At 53.9% G+C, this 21,799-nt stretch overlaps 9 non-coding genes across 9 annotated transcripts; all 9 read right to left on the reverse strand.

Moving 5' to 3' along the window:
* Positions 1–753: 753 nt before the first annotated feature.
* On the reverse strand, positions 754–834 carry LOC130847003 (small nucleolar RNA SNORD115). The gene has a single exon (XR_009051798.1). It is a non-coding gene; the product is annotated as a small nucleolar RNA SNORD115 (small nucleolar RNA).
* A 2,506-nt stretch (positions 835–3,340) lies between these two features.
* Positions 3,341–3,421, reverse strand: LOC130847076 (small nucleolar RNA SNORD115). The gene has a single exon (XR_009051870.1). It is a non-coding gene; the product is annotated as a small nucleolar RNA SNORD115 (small nucleolar RNA).
* A 2,506-nt stretch (positions 3,422–5,927) lies between these two features.
* On the reverse strand, positions 5,928–6,008 carry LOC130847091 (small nucleolar RNA SNORD115). Its single transcript, XR_009051885.1, has one exon. It is a non-coding gene; the product is annotated as a small nucleolar RNA SNORD115 (small nucleolar RNA).
* A 2,506-nt stretch (positions 6,009–8,514) lies between these two features.
* LOC130847092 (small nucleolar RNA SNORD115) lies at positions 8,515–8,595 on the reverse strand. The gene has a single exon (XR_009051886.1). It is a non-coding gene; the product is annotated as a small nucleolar RNA SNORD115 (small nucleolar RNA).
* Positions 8,596–11,101: 2,506 nt separating this feature from the next.
* LOC130847093 (small nucleolar RNA SNORD115) lies at positions 11,102–11,182 on the reverse strand. Its single transcript, XR_009051887.1, has one exon. It is a non-coding gene; the product is annotated as a small nucleolar RNA SNORD115 (small nucleolar RNA).
* Positions 11,183–13,688: 2,506 nt separating this feature from the next.
* Positions 13,689–13,769, reverse strand: LOC130847094 (small nucleolar RNA SNORD115). The gene has a single exon (XR_009051888.1). It is a non-coding gene; the product is annotated as a small nucleolar RNA SNORD115 (small nucleolar RNA).
* Positions 13,770–16,275: 2,506 nt separating this feature from the next.
* LOC130847543 (small nucleolar RNA SNORD115) lies at positions 16,276–16,356 on the reverse strand. The gene has a single exon (XR_009052297.1). It is a non-coding gene; the product is annotated as a small nucleolar RNA SNORD115 (small nucleolar RNA).
* Positions 16,357–18,866: 2,510 nt separating this feature from the next.
* On the reverse strand, positions 18,867–18,947 carry LOC130847004 (small nucleolar RNA SNORD115). Its single transcript, XR_009051799.1, has one exon. It is a non-coding gene; the product is annotated as a small nucleolar RNA SNORD115 (small nucleolar RNA).
* A 2,506-nt stretch (positions 18,948–21,453) lies between these two features.
* LOC130847095 (small nucleolar RNA SNORD115) lies at positions 21,454–21,534 on the reverse strand. Its single transcript, XR_009051889.1, has one exon. It is a non-coding gene; the product is annotated as a small nucleolar RNA SNORD115 (small nucleolar RNA).
* Between the last annotated feature and the right edge of the window lie 265 nt (positions 21,535–21,799).

Below are 21,799 nucleotides of genomic sequence, written 5' to 3' on the forward strand. Positions count from 1 at the left end.
AAATAACCAGCAGCATCCTGCCTCCAAGCACCTGAGGATGGGCTTCTGCCTGCCTCTCACCATCTCTAGGCAGGGGGCATGAGCCTTCTCTACTGACAGGTTTTGGGAAGCCATAAAGCACACACCACAAGGGACCTTTCCCTCAGTTGGTGATCATACTCTGGCGCTAGGTGCACAGAGGTCTCTAGAGATGTTCCGCCTGGGGCCAAGGAAGAAAACACTGCCTCGATGTGCTCTCTGACTAGAATACAGCTCTAATGAAGGCATATGAGTGCACCAGATGTGAGCCCATAAATTTGGGGCAGCAGCAGACATTCCTCCTTGGTAGGCAGGAGGTTGCCAAAAGACTACCCTGTACTGGCTGCTGTGAGGGCGGCCAGCCCATACTTCAAAATTCTCTGGGGCCTATCGGTAGCAACCAAAAGAGCCACTCACTGCGAAACATTCTGGCTGTGGTGAGTCCATGCCAAGGCTTGGCCTGAAACACAAAATTCAAAGCAGAAAGGCTTAAGGAAAGACTCCACCCATGGCTTCAGAACATGTGGGCCCTGGCACTATGGAGCAGGATAGAAAACCAAAGGTGGCAACACATCTTGGATATGTGGAAGCCTCCTACACTCGGAGGAGTCTCAAGGGATTTCCTCGAGGGAGGGGCTGCTCCAACACCCACACCCAAACCCACACACACACCCACACCCAGGGCTCTGCAATGGACCAACAATGCAGGCCATCCTGCCCCTGGATCCCTCTGTTAGGCCTCAGCGTAATCCTATTGAGCATGATTTTTTGGTCATCAGCTCTCTTCAGGACCATATGAGTTCTCATCCTCGACCCAACTGAGGCCCTCCTCACTCACCTGCGCCCTGCCACATGTGAAGGCTTACCTCAGATGCTTCCTGGAAAGAAGGATGCCTGAAGGGATGTGCCATTCTGTCGAATCCACGTGCTGGGCCAAGGCTCATGGTGATTGCCCTAGGGAACATAGGCCAGACACAGATCTTCATTTCTCTGGGGACGATGTCTGCCAAGAGGTGAGAAGGACAGCTGTGAGAACTCCAACTCCATGCTAGATGCATTGGGGGACGTGTGTGCCACACGCTCATGCATCGAATGATGCTACAAGAAATACCTGCAGCAATACATCCAGGAACATAGGGCCCAAATGTACCTCCACGCAGAGACAGGAACACATAGCTGAAACGCATACAAACAGCTCCCTACATAGCTTCCTTCCTGCCTCCCTTCCTCCAGAATGCTCTAGCTCCCTCCCTTTCGACCCTCTTCCTTGGCTCACTCTCTCCATCCGTCCATACATACAAAGATGAAGGCATGAGTGGACAGGTGGATCAATGCCATCTTATGTACCTTAATACTGTGTCAGGGGCAGATGAAATAACCAGTACGTATATGTCTCCCCAGGGAAGGACTAGCCTCATGGATCCTCTAGTCAACACAAGGCCTGGCACCAGGTCTGCTTGGTGGGGAAAACACTGGGGGCGTTTCTGGGGGGAATGGAGACATTCCTCTGGGCCCGACCCTGGTGTGGGCAAGTGTGTGCTGGCCGATGTCACACTCGGCTTGTCCATGTGCACAACACCCAGACAATGAGGCCTTTATGTCCCACACAGTGGACATTCACAGGAGCTGGAGGGAGCTCTCTTGGTAGGCAGTGGCTCCCGTAGAGGAAGGCCAGCCCAAGAGATGCCACAGGCCTGTATCTGTATGCAGAACCCATGAAAGGGCCTGTCTGAGTAAACTGGCCTATCTGAGGGCCCATGATCCCTCACAGAGACCTGGGAAACCCCATTCCAGCAAGGGACCAGCCCTTCAGCTCTCACAAGAGCCAAGAGCATCTAGCTGCCAAGTCCCTGATGAAGGGTCCTTGTTGCCTCTCACCACCTCCAGGCCTGGCCCCACATCCTCCCAACCAACACTTCTTGGAAGTCACTCAAGCACACCCCACAACTGACCATAAGCTCAGTACATCCTCGTGCTCTGCCTCGACATGCACAGGGATATGCGTGGTTGCTCCCCAGGGCAACACGTACTGAAATGGTGCCTCCATTTTCAGTCTTACTACACTTCAGGTCAATCGAGTTGAATTTCAAGACCCGCATTCCGATCTGGTGGATGGGGAGCCATGTCAAGCATTCCTCCTTGGGGAGCACAGAGATTCCCAAACAGGGCCAATTTCTTCTGTGGCAGCATTCCCTACTGTGGCCCGTGCAAGGCCACCAAACAACAGCCATGCAGCTACACCCTCCTCAGCCCACATCCCGGGACCACCCCTCCCCTTCAGGTCAACAGGGCCTCACGATGGACATGATAACGGGATGCCCAAGGGCTCTGCAAAGCCCTCATGGGGGAATGGACACCCAGAAGCCTTTTCTCCTCTGGAGGGGGCTCTCTGACAAACCAGTGGCTTCCGGAGAGGACGACCAACCCAGGAGAAGCTATGGTCCTGTGTATGCATGCAGACCCCATCAGAGGCCCCATTCGGATCAAGTGGCTCCAACAAAGCCCCATGATCCCTCACAGAGTCCTGGCACAACCCCATTGAAGACCACGGCATGGCTTCCAGCCCTTGAAATAACCAGCAGCATCCTGCTTCCAAGCACCTGAGGATAGGCTCCTGCCTGCCTCTCACCATCTCTAGGCAGGGGGCATGAGCCTTCCCTACTGGCAGGATTTGGGAAGCCATAAAGCACACACCACAAGGGACCATTAACTCAGTTGGTGATCATACTCTGACGCTAGGTGCACAGAGGTCTCTAGAGATGTTCCGCCTGGGGCCAAGGAAGAAAACACTGCCTCGATGTGCTCTCTGACTAGAATACAGCTCTAATGAAGGCATGTGAGTGCACCAGATGTGAGCCCATAAATTTGGGGCAGCAGAAGACATTCCTCCTTGGTAGGCAGGAGGTTGCCAAAAGACTACCCTGTACTGGCTGCTGTGAGGGCGGCCAGCCCATAGTTCAAAATTCTCTGGGGCCTATCGGTAGCAACCAAAAGAGCCACTCATTGCGGAACATTCTGGCTGTGGTGAGCCCATGCCAAGGCTTGGCCTGAAACACAAAATTCAAAGCAGAAAGGCTTAAGGAAAGACTCCACCCATGGCTTCAGAACATGTGGGCCCTGGCACTATGGAGCAGGATAGAAAACCACAGGTGGCAACACATCTTGGATATGTGGAATCCTCCTACACTGGGAGGAGTCTGAAAGGATTTCCTTGAGCGAGAGGCTGCTCCAACACCCACACCCACACCCACACACACACCCACACCCAGGGCTCTGCAATGGACCAAAAATGCAGGCCATCCTGCCCCTGGATCCCTCTGTTAGGCGTCAGCGTAATCCTACTGAGCATGATTTTTTGGTCATCAGCTCTCTTCAGGACCATATGAGTTCTCATCCTCGACCCAACTGAGGCCCTCCTCACTCACCTGCGCCCTGCCACATGTGAAGGCTTACCTCAGATGCTTCCTGGAAAGAAGGATGCCTGAAGGGATGTGCCATTCTGTCGAATCCACGTGCTGGGCCAAGGCTCATGGTGATTGCCCTAGGGAACATAGGCCAAACACAGATCTTCATTTCTCTGGGGACGATGGCTGCCAAGAGGTGAGAAGGACAGCTGTGAGAACTCCAACTCCATGCTAGATGCATTGGGGGACGTGTGTGCCACACGCTCATGCATCGAATGATGCTACAAGAAATACCTGCAGCAATACATCCAGGAACATAGGGCCCAAATGTACCTCCACGCAGAGACAGGAACACATAGCTGAAACGCATACAAACAGCTCCCTACATAGCTTCCTTCCTGCCTCCCTTCCTCCAGAATGCTCTAGCTCCCTCCCTTTCGACCCTCTTCCTTGGCTCACTCTCTCCATCCGTCCATACATACAAAGATGAAGGCATGAGTGGACAGGTGGATCAATGCCATCTTATGTACCTTAATACTGTGTCAGGGGCAGATGAAATAACCAGTACGTATATGTCTCCCCAGGGAAGGACTAGCCTCATGGATCCTCTAGTCAACACAAGGCCTGGCACCAGGTCTGCTTGGTGGGGAAAACACTGGGGGCGTTTCTGGGGGGAATGGAGACATTCCTCTGGGCCCGACCCTGGTGTGGGCAAGTGTGTGCTGGCCGATGTCACACTCGGCTTGTCCATGTGCACAACACCCAGACAATGAGGCCTTTATGTCCCACACAGTGGACATTCACAGGAGCTGGAGGGAGCTCTCTTGGTAGGCAGTGGCTCCCGTAGAGGAAGGCCAGCCCAAGAGATGCCACAGGCCTGTATCTGTATGCAGAACCCATGAAAGGGCCTGTCTGAGTAAACTGGCCTATCTGAGGGCCCATGATCCCTCACAGAGACCTGGGAAACCCCATTCCAGCAAGGGACCAGCCCTTCAGCTCTCACAAGAGCCAAGAGCATCTAGCTGCCAAGTCCCTGATGAAGGGTCCTTGTTGCCTCTCACCACCTCCAGGCCTGGCCCCACATCCTCCCAACCAACACTTCTTGGAAGTCACTCAAGCACACCCCACAACTGACCATAAGCTCAGTACATCCTCGTGCTCTGCCTCGACATGCACAGGGATATGCATGGTTGCTCCCCAGGGCAACACGTACTGAAATGGTGCCTCCATTTTCAGTCTTACTACACTTCAGGTCAATCGAGTTGAATTTCAAGACCCGCATTCCGATCTGGTGGATGGGGAGCCATGTCAAGCATTCCTCCTTGGGGAGCACAGAGATTCCCAAACAGGGCCAATTTCTTCTGTGGCAGCATTCCCTACTGTGGCCCGTGCAAGGCCACCAAACAACAGCCATGCAGCTACACCCTCCTCAGCCCACATCCCGGGACCACCCCTCCCCTTCAGGTCAACAGGGCCTCACGATGGACATGATAACGGGATGCCCAAGGGCTCTGCAAAGCCCTCATGGGGGAATGGACACCCAGAAGACTTTTCTCCTCTGGAGGGGGCTCTCTGACAAACCAGTGGCTTCCGGAGAGGACGACCAACCCAGGAGAAGCTATGGTCCTGTGTATGCATGCAGACCCCATCAGAGGCCCCATTCGGATCAAGTGGCTCCAACAAAGCACCATGATCCCTCACAGAGTCCTGGCACAACCCCATTGAAGACCACGGCATGGCTTCCAGCCCTTGAAATAACCAGCAGCATCCTGCTTCCAAGCACCTGAGGATAGGCTCCTGCCTGCCTCTCACCATCTCTAGGCAGGAGGCATGAGCCTTCCCTACTGGCAGGATTTGGGAAGCCATAAAGCACACACCACAAGGGACCATTAACTCAGTTGGTGATCATACTCTGACGCTAGGTGCACAGAGGTCTCTAGAGATGTTCCGCCTGGGGCCAAGGAAGAAAACACTGCCTCGATGTGCTCTCTGACTAGAATACAGCTCTAATGAAGGCATGTGAGTGCACCAGATGTGAGCCCATAAATTTGGGGCAGCAGCATACATTCCTCCTTGGTAGGCAGGAGGTTGCCAAAAGACTACCCTGTACTGGCTGCTGTGAGGGCGGCCAGCCCATAGTTCAAAATTCTCTGGGGCCTATCGGTAGCAACCAAAAGAGCCACTCACTGCGGAACATTCTGGCTGTGGTGAGCCCATGCCAAGGCTTGGCCTGAAACACAAAATTCAAAGCAGAAAGGCTTAAGGAAAGACTCCACCCATGGCTTCAGAACATGTGGGCCCTGGCACTATGGAGCAGGATAGAAAACCACAGGTGGCAACACATCTTGGATATGTGGAATCCTCCTACACTGGGAGGAGTCTCAAGGGATTTCCTTGAGCGAGAGGCTGCTCCAACACCCACACCCACACCCACACACACACCCACACCCAGGGCTCTGCAATGGACCAAAAATGCAGGCCATCCTGCCCCTGGATCCCTCTTTTAAGCGTCAGCATAATCCTATTGAGCATGATTTTTTGGTCATCAGCTCTCTTCAGGACCATATGAGTTCTCATCCTCGACCCAACTGAGGCCCTCCTCACTCACCTGCGCCCTGCCACATGTGAAGGCTTACCTCACATGCTTCCTGGAAAGAAGGATGCCTGAAGGGATGTGCCATTCTGTCGAATCCACGTGCTGGGCCAAGGCTCATGGTGATTGCCCTAGGGAACATAGGCCAAACACAGATCTTCATTTCTCTGGGGACGATGGCTGCCAAGAGGTGAGAAGGACAGCTGTGAGAACTCCAACTCCATGCTAGATGCATTGGGGGACGTGTGTGCCACACGCTCATGCATCGAATGATGCTACAAGAAATACCTGCAGCAATACATCCAGGAACATAGGGCCCAAATGTACCTCCACGCAGAGACAGGAACACATAGCTGAAACGCATACAAACAGCTCCCTACATAGCTTCCTTCCTGCCTCCCTTCCTCCAGAATGCTCTAGCTCCCTCCCTTTCGACCCTCTTCCTTGGCTCACTCTCTCCATCCGTCCATACATACAAAGATGAAGGCATGAGTGGACAGGTGGATCAATGCCATCTTATGTACCTTAATACTGTGTCAGGGGCAGATGAAATAACCAGTACGTATATGTCTCCCCAGGGAAGGACTAGCCTCATGGATCCTCTAGTCAACACAAGGCCTGGCACCAGGTCTGCTTGGTGGGGAAAACACTGGGGGCGTTTCTGGGGGGAATGGAGACATTCCTCTGGGCCCGACCCTGGTGTGGGCAAGCGTGTGCTGGCCGATGTCACACTCGGCTTGTCCATGTGCACAACACCCAGACAATGAGGCCTTTATGTCCCACACAGTGGACATTCACAGGAGCTGGAGGGAGCTCTCTTGGTAGGCAGTGGCTCCCGTAGAGGAAGGCCAGCCCAAGAGATGCCACAGGCCTGTATCTGTATGCAGAACCCATGAAAGGGCCTGTCTGAGTAAACTGGCCTATCTGAGGGCCCATGATCCCTCACAGAGACCTGGGAAACCCCATTCCAGCAAGGGACCAGCCCTTCAGCTCTCACAAGAGCCAAGAGCATCTAGCTGCCAAGTCCCTGATGAAGGGTCCTTGTTGCCTCTCACCACCTCCAGGCCTGGCCCCACATCCTCCCAACCAACACTTCTTGGAAGTCACTCAAGCACACCCCACAACTGACCATAAGCTCAGTACATCCTCGTGCTCTGCCTCGACATGCACAGAGATCTGCGTGGTTGCTCCCCAGGGCAACACGTAATGAAATGGTGCCTCCATTTTCAGTCTTACTACACTTCAGGTCAATCGAGTTGAATTTCAAGACCCGCATTCCGATCTGGTGGATGGGGAGCCATGTCAAGCATTCCTCCTTGGGGACCACAGAGATTCCCAAACAGGGCCAATTTCTTCTGTGGCAGCATTCCCTACTGTGGCCCGTGCAAGGCCACCAAACAACAGCCATGCAGCTACACCCTCCTCAGCCCACATCCCGGGACCACCCCTCCCCTTCAGGTCAACAGGGCCTCACGATGGACATGATAACGGGATGCCCAAGGGCTCTGCAAAGCCCTCATGGGGGAATGGACACCCAGAAGCCTTTTCTCCTCTGGAGGGGGCTCTCTGACAAACCAGTGGCTTCCGGAGAGGACGACCAACCCAGGAGAAGCTATGGTCCTGTGTATGCATGCAGACCCCATCAGAGGCCCCATTCGGATCAAGTGGCTCCAACAAAGCACCATGATCCCTCACAGAGTCCTGGCACAACCCCATTGAAGACCACGGCATGGCTTCCAGCCCTTGAAATAACCAGCAGCATCCTGCTTCCAAGCACCTGAGGATAGGCTCCTGCCTGCCTCTCACCATCTCTAGGCAGGAGGCATGAGCCTTCCCTACTGGCAGGATTTGGGAAGCCATAAAGCACACACCACAAGGGACCATTAACTCAGTTGGTGATCATACTCTGACGCTAGGTGCACAGAGGTCTCTAGAGATGTTCCGCCTGGGGCCAAGGAAGAAAACACTGCCTCGATGTGCTCTCCGACTAGAATACAGCTGTAATGAAGGCATGTGAGTGCACCAGATGTGAGCCCATAAATTTGGGGCAGCAGCATACATTCCTCCTTGGTAGGCAGGAGGTTGCCAAAAGACTACCCTGTACTGGCTGCTGTGAGGGCGGCCAGCCCATAGTTCAAAATTCTCTGGGGCCTATCGGTAGCAACCAAAAGAGCCACTCACTGCGGAACATTCTGGCTGTGGTGAGCCCATGCCAAGGCTTGGCCTGAAACACAAAATTCAAAGCAGAAAGGCTTAAGGAAAGACTCCACCCATGGCTTCAGAACATGTGGGCCCTGGCACTATGGAGCAGGATAGAAAACCACAGGTGGCAACACATCTTGGATATGTGGAATCCTCCTACACTGGGAGGAGTCTCAAGGGATTTCCTTGAGCGAGAGGCTGCTCCAACACCCACACCCACACCCACACACACACCCACACCCAGGGCTCTGCAATGGACCAAAAATGCAGGCCATCCTGCCCCTGGATCCCTCTTTTAAGCGTCAGCATAATCCTATTGAGCATGATTTTTTGGTCATCAGCTCTCTTCAGGACCATATGAGTTCTCATCCTCGACCCAACTGAGGCCCTCCTCACTCACCTGCGCCCTGCCACATGTGAAGGCTTACCTCAGATGCTTCCTGGAAAGAAGGATGCCTGAAGGGATGTGCCATTCTGTCGAATCCACGTGCTGGGCCAAGGCTCATGGTGATTGCCCTAGGGAACATAGGCCAAACACAGATCTTCATTTCTCTGGGGACGATGGCTGCCAAGAGGTGAGAAGGACAGCTGTGAGAACTCCAACTCCATGCTAGATGCATTGGGGGACGTGTGTGCCACACGCTCATGCATCGAATGATGCTACAAGAAATACCTGCAGCAATACATCCAGGAACATAGGGCCCAAATGTACCTCCACGCAGAGACAGGAACACATAGCTGAAACGCATACAAACAGCTCCCTACATAGCTTCCTTCCTGCCTCCCTTCCTCCAGAATGCTCTAGCTCCCTCCCTTTCGACCCTCTTCCTTGGCTCACTCTCTCCATCCGTCCATACATACAAAGATGAAGGCATGAGTGGACAGGTGGATCAATGCCATCTTATGTACCTTAATACTGTGTCAGGGGCAGATGAAATAACCAGTACGTATATGTCTCCCCAGGGAAGGACTAGCCTCATGGATCCTCTAGTCAACACAAGGCCTGGCACCAGGTCTGCTTGGTGGGGAAAACACTAGGGGTGTTTCTGGGGGGAATGGAGACATTCCTCTGGGCCCGACCCTGGTGTGGGCAAGCGTGTGCTGGCCGATGTCACACTCGGCTTGTCCATGTGCACAACACCCAGACAATGAGGCCTTTATGTCCCACACAGTGGACATTCACAGGAGCTGGAGGGAGCTCTCTTGGTAGGCAGTGGCTCCCGTAGAGGAAGGCCAGCCCAAGAGATGCCACAGGCCTGTATCTGTATGCAGAACCCATGAAAGGGCCTGTCTGAGTAAGCTGGGCTATCTGAGGGCCCATGATCCCTCACAGAGACCTGGGAAACCCCATTCCAGCAAGGGACCAGCCCTTCAGCTCTCACAAGAGCCAAGAGCATCTAGCTGCCAAGTCCCTGATGAAGGGTCCTTGTTGCCTCTCACCACCTCCAGGCCTGGCCCCACATCCTCCCAACCAACACTTCTTGGAAGTCACTCAAGCACACCCCACAACTGACCATAAGCTCAGTACATCCTCGTGCTCTGCCTCGACATGCACAGAGAACTGCGTGGTTGCTCCCCAGGGCAACACGTAATGAAATGGTGCCTCCATGGTCAGTCTTACTACACTTCAGGTCAATCGAGTTGAATTTCAAGACCCGCATTCCGATCTGGTGGATGGGGAGCCATGTCAAGCATTCCTCCTTGGGGACCACAGAGATTCCCAAACAGGGCCAATTTCTTCTGTGGCAGCATTCCCTACTGTGGCCCGTGCAAGGCCACCAAACAACAGCCATGCAGCTACACCCTCCTCAGCCCACATCCCGGGACCACCCCTCCCCTTCAGGTCAACAGGGCCTCACGATGGACATGATAACGGGATGCCCAAGGGCTCTGCAAAGCCCTCATGGGGGAATGGACACCCAGAAGACTTTTCTCCTCTGGAGGGGGCTCTCTGACAAACCAGTGGCTTCCGGAGAGGACGACCAACCCAGGAGAAGCTATGGTCCTGTGTATGCATGCAGACCCCATCAGAGGCCCCATTCGGATCAAGTGGCTCCAACAAAGCACCATGATCCCTCACAGAGTCCTGGCACAACCCCATTGAAGACCACGGCATGGCTTCCAGCCCTTGAAATAACCAGCAGCATCCTGCTTCCAAGCACCTGAGGATAGGCTCCTGCCTGCCTCTCACCATCTCTAGGCAGGAGGCATGAGCCTTCCCTACTGGCAGGATTTGGGAAGCCATAAAGCACACACCACAAGGGACCATTAACTCAGTTGGTGATCATACTCTGACGCTAGGTGCACAGAGGTCTCTAGAGATGTTCCGCCTGGGGCCAAGGAAGAAAACACTGCCTCGATGTGCTCTCTGACTAGAATACAGCTCTAATGAAGGCATGTGAGTGCACCAGATGTGAGCCCATAAATTTGGGGCAGCAGCATACATTCCTCCTTGGTAGGCAGGAGGTTGCCAAAAGACTACCCTGTACTGGCTGCTGTGAGGGCGGCCAGCCCATAGTTCAAAATTCTCTGGGGCCTATCGGTAGCAACCAAAAGAGCCACTCACTGCGGAACATTCTGGCTGTGGTGAGCCCATGCCAAGGCTTGGCCTGAAACACAAAATTCAAAGCAGAAAGGCTTAAGGAAAGACTCCACCCATGGCTTCAGAACATGTGGGCCCTGGCACTATGGAGCAGGATAGAAAACCACAGGTGGCAACACATCTTGGATATGTGGAATCCTCCTACACTGGGAGGAGTCTCAAGGGATTTCCTTGAGCGAGAGGCTGCTCCAACACCCACACCCACACCCACACACACACCCACACCCAGGGCTCTGCAATGGACCAAAAATGCAGGCCATCCTGCCCCTGGATCCCTCTTTTAAGCGTCAGCATAATCCTATTGAGCATGATTTTTTGGTCATCAGCTCTCTTCAGGACCATATGAGTTCTCATCCTCGACCCAACTGAGGCCCTCCTCACTCACCTGCGCCCTGCCACATGTGAAGGCTTACCTCAGATGCTTCCTGGAAAGAAGGATGCCTGAAGGGATGTGCCATTCTGTCGAATCCACGTGCTGGGCCAAGGCTCATGGTGATTGCCCTAGGGAACATAGGCCAAACACAGATCTTCATTTCTCTGGGGACGATGGCTGCCAAGAGGTGAGAAGGACAGCTGTGAGAACTCCAACTCCATGCTAGATGCATTGGGGGACGTGTGTGCCACACGCTCATGCATCGAATGATGCTACAAGAAATACCTGCAGCAATACATCCAGGAACATAGGGCCCAAATGTACCTCCACGCAGAGACAGGAACACATAGCTGAAACGCATACAAACAGCTCCCTACATAGCTTCCTTCCTGCCTCCCTTCCTCCAGAATGCTCTAGCTCCCTCCCTTTCGACCCTCTTCCTTGGCTCACTCTCTCCATCCGTCCATACATACAAAGATGAAGGCATGAGTGGACAGGTGGATCAATGCCATCTTATGTACCTTAATACTGTGTCAGGGGCAGATGAAATAACCAGTACGTATATGTCTCCCCAGGGAAGGACTAGCCTCATGGATCCTCTAGTCAACACAAGGCCTGGCACCAGGTCTGCTTGGTGGGGAAAACACTGGGGGCGTTTCTGGGGGGAATGGAGACATTCCTCTTGGCCCGACCCTGGTGTGGGCAAGCGTGTGCTGGCCGATGTCACACTCGGCTTGTCCATGTGCACAACACCCAGACAATGAGGCCTTTATGTCCCACACAGTGGACATTCACAGGAGCTGGAGGGAGCTCTCTTGGTAGGCAGTGGCTCCCGTAGAGGAAGGCCAGCCCAAGAGATGCCACAGGCCTGTATCTGTATGCAGAACCCATGAAAGGGCCTGTCTGAGTAAACTGGCCTATCTGAGGGCCCATGATCCCTCACAGAGACCTGGGAAACCCCATTCCAGCAAGGGACCAGCCCTTCAGCTCTCACAAGAGCCAAGAGCATCTAGCTGCCAAGTCCCTGATGAAGGGTCCTTGTTGCCTCTCACCACCTCCAGGCCTGGCCCCACATCCTCCCAACCAACACTTCTTGGAAGTCACTCAAGCACACCCCACAACTGACCATAAGCTCAGTCCATCCTCGTGCTCTGCCTCGACATGCACAGAGATCTGCGTGGTTGCTCCCCAGGGCAACACGTAATGAAATGGTGCCTCCATTTTCAGTCTTACTACACTTCAGGTCAATCGAGTTGAATTTCAAGACCCGCATTCCGATCTGGTGGATGGGGAGCCATGTCAAGCATTCCTCCTTGGGGACCACAGAGATTCCCAAACAGGGCCAATTTCTTCTGTGGCAGCATTCCCTACTGTGGCCCGTGCAAGGCCACCAAACAACAGCCATGCAGCTACACCCTCCTCAGCCCACATCCCGGGACCACCCCTCCCCTTCAGGTCAACAGGGCCTCACGATGGACATGATAACGGGATGCCCAAGGGCTCTGCAAAGCCTTCATGGGGGAATGGACACCCAGAAGACTTTTCTCCTCTGGAGGGGGCTCTCTGACAAACCAGTGGCTTCCGGAGAGGACGACCAACCCAGGAGAAGCTATGGTCCTGTGTATGCATGCAGACCCCATCAGAGGCCCCATTCGGATCAAGTGGCTCCAACAAAGCACCATGATCCCCCACAGAGTCCTGGCACAACCCCATTGAAGACCACGGCATGGCTTCCAGCCCTTGAAATAACCAGCAGCATCCTGCTTCCAAGCACCTGAGGATAGGCTCCTGCCTGCCTCTCACCATCTCTAGGCAGGAGGCATGAGCCTTCCCTACTGGCAGGATTTGGGAAGCCATAAAGCACACACCACAAGGGACCATTAACTCAGTTGGTGATCATACTCTGACGCTAGGTGCACAGAGGTCTCTAGAGATGTTCCGCCTGGGGCCAAGGAAGAAAACACTGCCTCGATGTGCTCTCCGACTAGAATACAGCTGTAATGAAGGCATGTGAGTGCACCAGATGTGAGCCCATAAATTTGGGGCAGCAGCATACATTCCTCCTTGGTAGGCAGGAGGTTGCCAAAAGACTACCCTGTACTGGCTGCTGTGAGGGCGGCCAGCCCATAGTTCAAAATTCTCTGGGGCCTATCGGTAGCAACCAAAAGAGCCACTCACTGCGGAACATTCTGGCTGTGGTGAGCCCATGCCAAGGCTTGGCCTGAAACACAAAATTCAAAGCAGAAAGGCTTAAGGAAAGACTCCACCCATGGCTTCAGAACATGTGGGCCCTGGCACTATGGAGCAGGATAGAAAACCACAGGTGGCAACACATCTTGGATATGTGGAATCCTCCTACACTGGGAGGAGTCTCAAGGGATTTCCTTGAGCGAGAGGCTGCTCCAACACCCACACCCACACCCACACACACACCCACACCCAGGGCTCTGCAATGGACCAAAAATGCAGGCCATCCTGCCCCTGGATCCCTCTTTTAAGCGTCAGCATAATCCTATTGAGCATGATTTTTTGGTCATCAGCTCTCTTCAGGACCATATGAGTTCTCATCCTCGACCCAACTGAGGCCCTCCTCACTCACCTGCGCCCTGCCACATGTGAAGGCTTACCTCAGATGCTTCCTGGAAAGAAGGATGCCTGAAGGGATGTGCCATTCTGTCGAATCCACGTGCTGGGCCAAGGCTCATGGTGATTGCCCTAGGGAACATAGGCCAAACACAGATCTTCATTTCTCTGGGGACGATGGCTGCCAAGAGGTGAGAAGGACAGCTGTGAGAACTCCAACTCCATGCTAGATGCATTGGGGGACGTGTGTGCCACACGCTCATGCATCGAATGATGCTACAAGAAATACCTGCAGCAATACATCCAGGAACATAGGGCCCAAATGTACCTCCACGCAGAGACAGGAACACATAGCTGAAACGCATACAAACAGCTCCCTACATAGCTTCCTTCCTGCCTCCCTTCCTCCAGAATGCTCTAGCTCCCTCCCTTTCGACCCTCTTCCTTGGCTCACTCTCTCCATCCGTCCATACATACAAAGATGAAGGCATGAGTGGACAGGTGGATCAATGCCATCTTATGTACCTTAATACTGTGTCAGGGGCAGATGAAATAACCAGTACGTATATGTCTCCCCAGGGAAGGACTAGCCTCATGGATCCTCTAGTCAACACAAGGCCTGGCACCAGGTCTGCTTGGTGGGGAAAACACTAGGGGTGTTTCTGGGGGGAATGGAGACATTCCTCTGGGCCCGACCCTGGTGTGGGCAAGCGTGTGCTGGCCGATGTCACACTCGGCTTGTCCATGTGCACAACACCCAGACAATGAGGCCTTTATGTCCCACACAGTGGACATTCACAGGAGCTGGAGGGAGCTCTCTTGGTAGGCAGTGGCTCCCGTAGAGGAAGGCCAGCCCAAGAGATGCCACAGGCCTGTATCTGTATGCAGAACCCATGAAAGGGCCTGTCTGAGTAAGCTGGGCTATCTGAGGGCCCATGATCCCTCACAGAGACCTGGGAAACCCCATTCCAGCAAGGGACCAGCCCTTCAGCTCTCACAAGAGCCAAGAGCATCTAGCTGCCAAGTCCCTGATGAAGGGTCCTTGTTGCCTCTCACCACCTCCAGGCCTGGCCCCACATCCTCCCAACCAACACTTCTTGGAAGTCACTCAAGCACACCCCACAACTGACCATAAGCTCAGTACATCCTCGTGCTCTGCCTCGACATGCACAGAGATCTGCGTGGTTGCTCCCCAGGGCAACACGTAATGAAATGGTGCCTCCATGCTCAGTCTTACTACACTTCAGGTCAATCGAGTTGAATTTCAAGACCCGCATTCCGATCTGGTGGATGGGGAGCCATGTCAAGCATTCCTCCTTGGGGAGCACAGAGATTCCCAAACAGGGCCAATTTCTTCTGTGGCAGCATTCCCTACTGTGGCCCGTGCAAGGCCACCAAACAACAGCCATGCAGCTACACCCTCCTCAGCCCACATCCCGGGACCACCCCTCCCCTTCAGGTCAACAGGGCCTCACGATGGACATGATAATGGGATGCCCAAGGGCTCTGCAAAGCCTTCATGGGGGAATGGACACCCAGAAGCCTTTTCTCCTCTGGAGGGGGCTCTCTGACAAACCAGTGGCTTCCGGAGAGGTCGACCAACCCAGGAGAAGCTATGGTCCTGTGTATGCATGCAGACCCCATCAGAGGCCCCATTCGGATCAAGTGGCTCCAACAAAGCACCATGATCCCTCACAGAGTCCTGGCACAACCCCATTGAAGACCACGGCATGGCTTCCAGCCCTTGAAATAACCAGCAGCATCCTGCCTCCAAGCACCTGAGGATGGGCTCCTGCCTGCCTCTCACCATCTCTAGGCAGGGGGCATGAGCCTTCCCTACTGACAGGTTTTGGGAAGCCATAAAGCACACACCACAAGGGACCATTCCCTCAGTTGGGGATCATACTCTGGCGCTAGGTGCACAGAGTTCTCTAGAGATGTTCCGCCTGGGGCCAAGGAAGAAAACACTGCCTCGATGTGCTCTCTGACTGGAATACAGCTTTAATGAAGGCAGGTGAGTGCACCAGATGTGAGCCCATAAATTTGGGGCAGCAGCAGACATTCCTCCTTGGTAGGCAGGAGGTTGCCAAAAGACTACCCTGTACTGGCTGCTGTGAGGGCGGCCAGCCCATAGTTCAAAATTCTCTGGGGCCTATCGGTAGCAACCAAAAGAGCCACTCACTGCCGAACATTTTGGCTGTGGTGAGTCCATTCCAAGGCTTGGCCTGAAACACAAAATTCAAAGCAGAAAGGCTTAAGGAAAGACTCCACCCATGGCTTCAGAACATGTGGGCCCTGGCACTATGGAGCAGGATAGAAAACCACAGGTGGTAACACATCTTGGATATGTGGAATCCTCCTACACTGGGAGGAGTCTCAAGGGATTTCCTCGAGCGAGAGGCTGCTCCAACACCCACACCCACACCCACACACACACCCACACCCAGGGCTCTGCAATGGACCAACAATGCAGGTCATCCTGCCCCTGGATCCCTCTGTTAGGCCTCAGCGTAATCCTATTGAGCATGATTTTTTGGTCATCAGCTCTCTTCAGGACCATATGAGTTCTCATCATCGACCCAACTGAGGCCCTCCTCACTCACCTGCGCCCTGCCACATGTGAAGGCTTACCTCAGATGCTTCCTGGAAAGAAGGATGCCTGAAGGGATGTGCCATTCTGTCGAATCCACGTGCTGGGCCAAGGCTCATGGTGATTGCCCTAGGGAACATAGTCCAGACACAGATCTTCATTTCTCTGGGGATGATGTCTGCCAAGAGGTGAGAAGGACAGCTGTCAGAACACCAACTCCATGCTAGATGCATTGGGGGATGTGTGTGCCACACGCTCATGCATCGAATGATGCTACAAGAAATACCTGCAGCAATATATCCAGGAACATAGGGCCCAAATGTACCTCCACGCAGAGACAGGAACACATAGCTGAAACGCATACAAACAGCTCCCTACAGAGCTTCCTTCCTGCCTCCCTTCCTCCAGAATGCTCTAGCTCCCTCCCTTTTGACCCTCGTCCTTGGCTCACTCCCTCCATCCATCCATACTTACAAAGATGAAGGCATGAGTTGACAGGTGGTCAATGCCATCTTATGTACCTTAATACTGTGTCAGGGGCAGATGAAAGAACCAGTACCTATATGTCTCCCCAGGGAAGGACTAGCCTCATGGATCCTCCAGGCAGCACAAGGCCTGGCACCAGGTCTGCTTGGCGGGGAAAACACTGGGGGTGTGTCTGGGTGAAAGGAGACATTCCTCTGGGCCCCACCCTGGTGTGGGCAAGCGTGTGCTGGCCGATGTCACACTTGGCTTGTCCATGTGCACAACACCCAGACAATGAGGCCTTTATGTCCCACACAGTGGACATTCACAGGAGCTGGAGGGAGCTCTCTTGGTAGGCAGTGACTCCCGTAGATGAAGGCCAGCCCAAGAGATGCCACAGGCCTGTATCTGTATGCAGAACCCATGAAAGGGCCTGTCTGAGAAAACTGGCCTATCTGAGGGCCCATGATCCCTCACAGAGACCTGGGAAACCCCATTCCAGCAAGGGACCAGCCCTTCAGCTCTCACAAGAGCCAAGAGCATCTAGCTGCCAAGTCCCTGATGAAGGGTCCTTGTTGCCTCTCACCACCTCCAGGCCTGGCCCCACATCCTCCCAACCAACACTTCTTGGAAGTCACTCAAGCACACCCCACAGCTGACCATAAGCTCAGTCCATCCTCGTGCTCTGCCTCGACATGCACAGAGATCTGCGTGGTTGCTCCCCAGGGCAACACGTAATGAAATGGTGCCTCCATGGTCAGTCTTTCTACACTTCAGGTCAATCGAGTTGAATTTCACGGCCCGCATTCCGATCTGGTGGATGGGGAGCCACGTCAAGCATTCCTCCTTGGGGACCACAGAGATTCCCAAACAGGGCCAATTTCTTCTGTGGCAGCATTCCCTACTGTGGCCCGTGGAAGGCCACCAAACAACGGCCATGCAGCTACACCCTCCTCAGCCCACATCCCGGGACCACCCCTCCCCTTCAGGTCAACAGGGCCTCACGATGGACATGATAACGGGATGCCCAAGGGCTCTGCAAAGCCTTCATGGGGGAATGGACACCCAGAAGCCTTTTCTCCTCTGGAGGGGGCTCTCTGACAAACCAGTGGCTTCCGGAGAGGACGACCAACCCAGGAGAAGCTATGGTCCTGTGTATGCATGCAGACCCCATCAGAGGCCCCATTCGGATCAAGTGGCTCCAACAAAGCACCATGATCCCTCACAGAGTCCTGGCACAACCCCATTGAAGACCACGGCATGGCTTCCAGCCCTTGAAATAACCAGCAGCATCCTGCTTCCAAGCACCTGAGGATAGGCTCCTGCCTGCCTCTCACCATCTCTAGGCAGGGGGCATGAGCCTTCCCTACTGGCAGGTTTTGGGAAGCCATAAAGCACACACCACAAGGGACCATTCCCTCAGTTTGTGATCATACTCTGGCGCTAGGTGCACAGAGGTCTCTAGAGATGTTCCGCTTGGGGCCAAGGAAGAAAACACTGCCTCGATGTGCTCTCTGACTAGAATACAGCTCTAATGAAGGCATGTGAGTGCACCAGATGTGAGCCCATAAATTTGGGGCAGCAGCAGACATTCCTCCTTGGTAGGCAGGAGGTTGCCAAAAGACTACCCTGTACTGGCTGCTGTGAGGGCGGCCAGCCCATAGTTCAAAATTCTCTGGGGCCTATCGGTAGCAACCAAAAGAGCCACTCACTGCGGAACACTCTGGCTGTGGTGAGTCCATTCCAATGCTTGGCCTGAAAAACAAAATTCAAAGCAGAAAGGCTTAAGGAAAGACTCCACCCATGGCCTCAGAACATGTGAGCCCTGGCACTAGGGAGCAGGATAGAAAACCAAAGGTGGCAATACATCTTGGATATGTGGAAGCCTCCTACGCTCGGAGGAGTATCAAAGGATTTCCTAGAGGGAGAGGCTGCTCCAACACCCACACCCACACCCACAAACGTACCCACACCCACACCCAGGGCTCTGCAATGGACCAAAAATGCAGGCCATCCTGCCCCTGGATCCCTCTGTTAGGCCTCAGCGTAATCCTATTGAGCATGATTTTTTGGTCATCAGCTCTCTTCAGGACCATATGAGTTCTCATCCTCGACCCAACTGAGGCCCTCCTCACTCACCTGCGCCCTGCCACATGTGAAGGCTTACCTCAGATGCTTCCTGGAAAGAAGGATGCCTGAAGGGATGTGCCATTCTGTCGAATCCACGTGCTGGGCCAAGGCTCATGGTGATTGCCCTAGGGAACATAGGCCAAACACAGATCTTCATTTCTCTGGGGACGATGGCTGCCAAGAGGTGAGAAGGACAGCTGTGAGAACTCCAACTCCATGCTAGATGCATTGGGGGACGTGTGTGCCACATGCTCATGCATCGAATGATGCTACAAGAAATACCTGCAGCAATACATCCAGGAACATAGGGCCCAAATGTACCTCCACGCAGAGACAGGAACACATAGCTGAAACGCATACAAACAGCTCCCTACATAGCTTCCTTCCTGCCTCCCTTCCTCCAGAATGCTCTAGCTCCCTCCCTTTCGACCCTCGTCCTTGGCTCACTCTGTCCATCCATCCATACATACAAAGATGAAGGCATGAGTGGACAGGTGGATCAATGCCATCTTATGTACCTTAATACTGTGTCAGGGGCAGATGAAAGAACCAGTACGTATATGTCTCCCCAGGGAAGGACTAGCCTCATGGATCCTCTAGTCAGCACAAGGCCTGGCACCAGGTCTGCTTGGTGGGGAAAACACTGGGGGCGTTTCTGGGGGGAATGGAGACATTCCTCTGGGCCCGACCCTGGTGTGGGCAAGCGTGTGCTGGCTGATGTCACACTCGGCTTGTCCATGTGCACAACACCCAGACAATGAGGCCTTTATGTCCCACACAGTGGACATTCACAGGAGCTGGAGGGAGCTCTCTTGGTAGGCAGTGGCTCCCGTATAGGAAGGCCAGCACAAGAGATGCCACAGGCCTCTATCTGTATGCAGAACCCATGAAAGGGCCTGTCTGAATAAACTGGCCTATCTGAAGGCCCATGATCCCTCACAGAGACCTGGGAAACCCCATTCCAGCAAGGGACCAGCCCTTCAGCTCTCACAAGAGCCAAGAGCATCTAGCTGCCAAGTCCCTGATGAAGGGTCCTTGTTGCCTCTCACCACCTCCAGGCCTGGCCCCACATCCTCCCAACCAACACTTCTTGGAAGTCACTCAAGCACACCCCACAACTGACCATAAGCTCAGTCCATCCTCGTGCTCTGCCTCGACATGCACAGAGATCTGCGTGGTTGCTCCCCAGGGCAACACGTAATGAAATGGTGCCTCCATGCTCAGTCTTACTACACTTCAGGTCAATCGAGTTGAATTTCAAGACCCGCATTCCGATCTGGTGGATGGGGAGCCATGTCAAGCATTCCTCCTTGGGGACCACAGAGATTCCCAAACAGGGCCAATTTCTTCTGTGGCAGCATTCCCTACTGTGGCCCGTGCAAGGCCACCAAACAACAGCCATGCAGCTACACCCTCCTCAGCCCACATCCCGGGACCACCCCTCCCCTTCAGGTCAACAGGGCCTCACGATGGACATGATAACGGGATGCCCAAGGGCTCTGCAAAGCCTTCATGGGGGAATGGACACCCAGAAGACTTTTCTCCTCTGGAGGGGGCTCTCTGACAAACCAGTGGCTTCCGGAGAGGACGACCAACCCAGGAGAAGCTATGGTCCTGTGTATGCATGCAGACCCCATCAGAGGCCCCATTCGGATCAAGTGGCTCCAACAAAGCACCATGATCCCCCACAGAGTCCTGGCACAACCCCATTGAAGACCACGGCATGGCTTCCAGCCCTTGAAATAACCAGCAGCATCCTGCTTCCAAGCACCTGAGGATAGGCTCCTGCCTGCCTCTCACCATCTCTAGGCAGGAGGCATGAGCCTTCCCTACTGGCAGGATTTGGGAAGCCATAAAGCACACACCACAAGGGACCATTAACTCAGTTGGTGATCATACTCTGACGCTAGGTGCACAGAGGTCTCTAGAGATGTTCCGCCTGGGGCCAAGGAAGAAAACACTGCCTCGATGTGCTCTCCGACTAGAATACAGCTGTAATGAAGGCATGTGAGTGCACCAGATGTGAGCCCATAAATTTGGGGCAGCAGCATACATTCCTCCTTGGTAGGCAGGAGGTTGCCAAAAGACTACCCTGTACTGGCTGCTGTGAGGGCGGCCAGCCCATAGTTCAAAATTCTCTGGGGCCTATCGGTAGCAACCAAAAGAGCCACTCACTGCGGAACATTCTGGCTGTGGTGAGCCCATGCCAAGGCTTGGCCTGAAACACAAAATTCAAAGCAGAAAGGCTTAAGGAAAGACTCCACCCATGGCTTCAGAACATGTGGGCCCTGGCACTATGGAGCAGGATAGAAAACCACAGGTGGCAACACATCTTGGATATGTGGAATCCTCCTACACTGGGAGGAGTCTCAAGGGATTTCCTTGAGCGAGAGGCTGCTCCAACACCCACACCCACACCCACACACACACCCACACCCAGGGCTCTGCAATGGACCAAAAATGCAGGCCATCCTGCCCCTGGATCCCTCTTTTAAGCGTCAGCATAATCCTATTGAGCATGATTTTTTGGTCATCAGCTCTCTTCAGGACCATATGAGTTCTCATCCTCGACCCAACTGAGGCCCTCCTCACTCACCTGCGCCCTGCCACATGTGAAGGCTTACCTCAGATGCTTCCTGGAAAGAAGGATGCCTGAAGGGATGTGCCATTCTGTCGAATCCACGTGCTGGGCCAAGGCTCATGGTGATTGCCCTAGGGAACATAGGCCAAACACAGATCTTCATTTCTCTGGGGACGATGGCTGCCAAGAGGTGAGAAGGACAGCTGTGAGAACTCCAACTCCATGCTAGATGCATTGGGGGACGTGTGTGCCACACGC

Source organism: Hippopotamus amphibius, chromosome 2 (assembly GCF_030028045.1).
Source record: "Hippopotamus amphibius kiboko isolate mHipAmp2 chromosome 2, mHipAmp2.hap2, whole genome shotgun sequence".
NCBI classification, from domain to species: Eukaryota; Metazoa; Chordata; class Mammalia; order Artiodactyla; family Hippopotamidae; genus Hippopotamus; species Hippopotamus amphibius.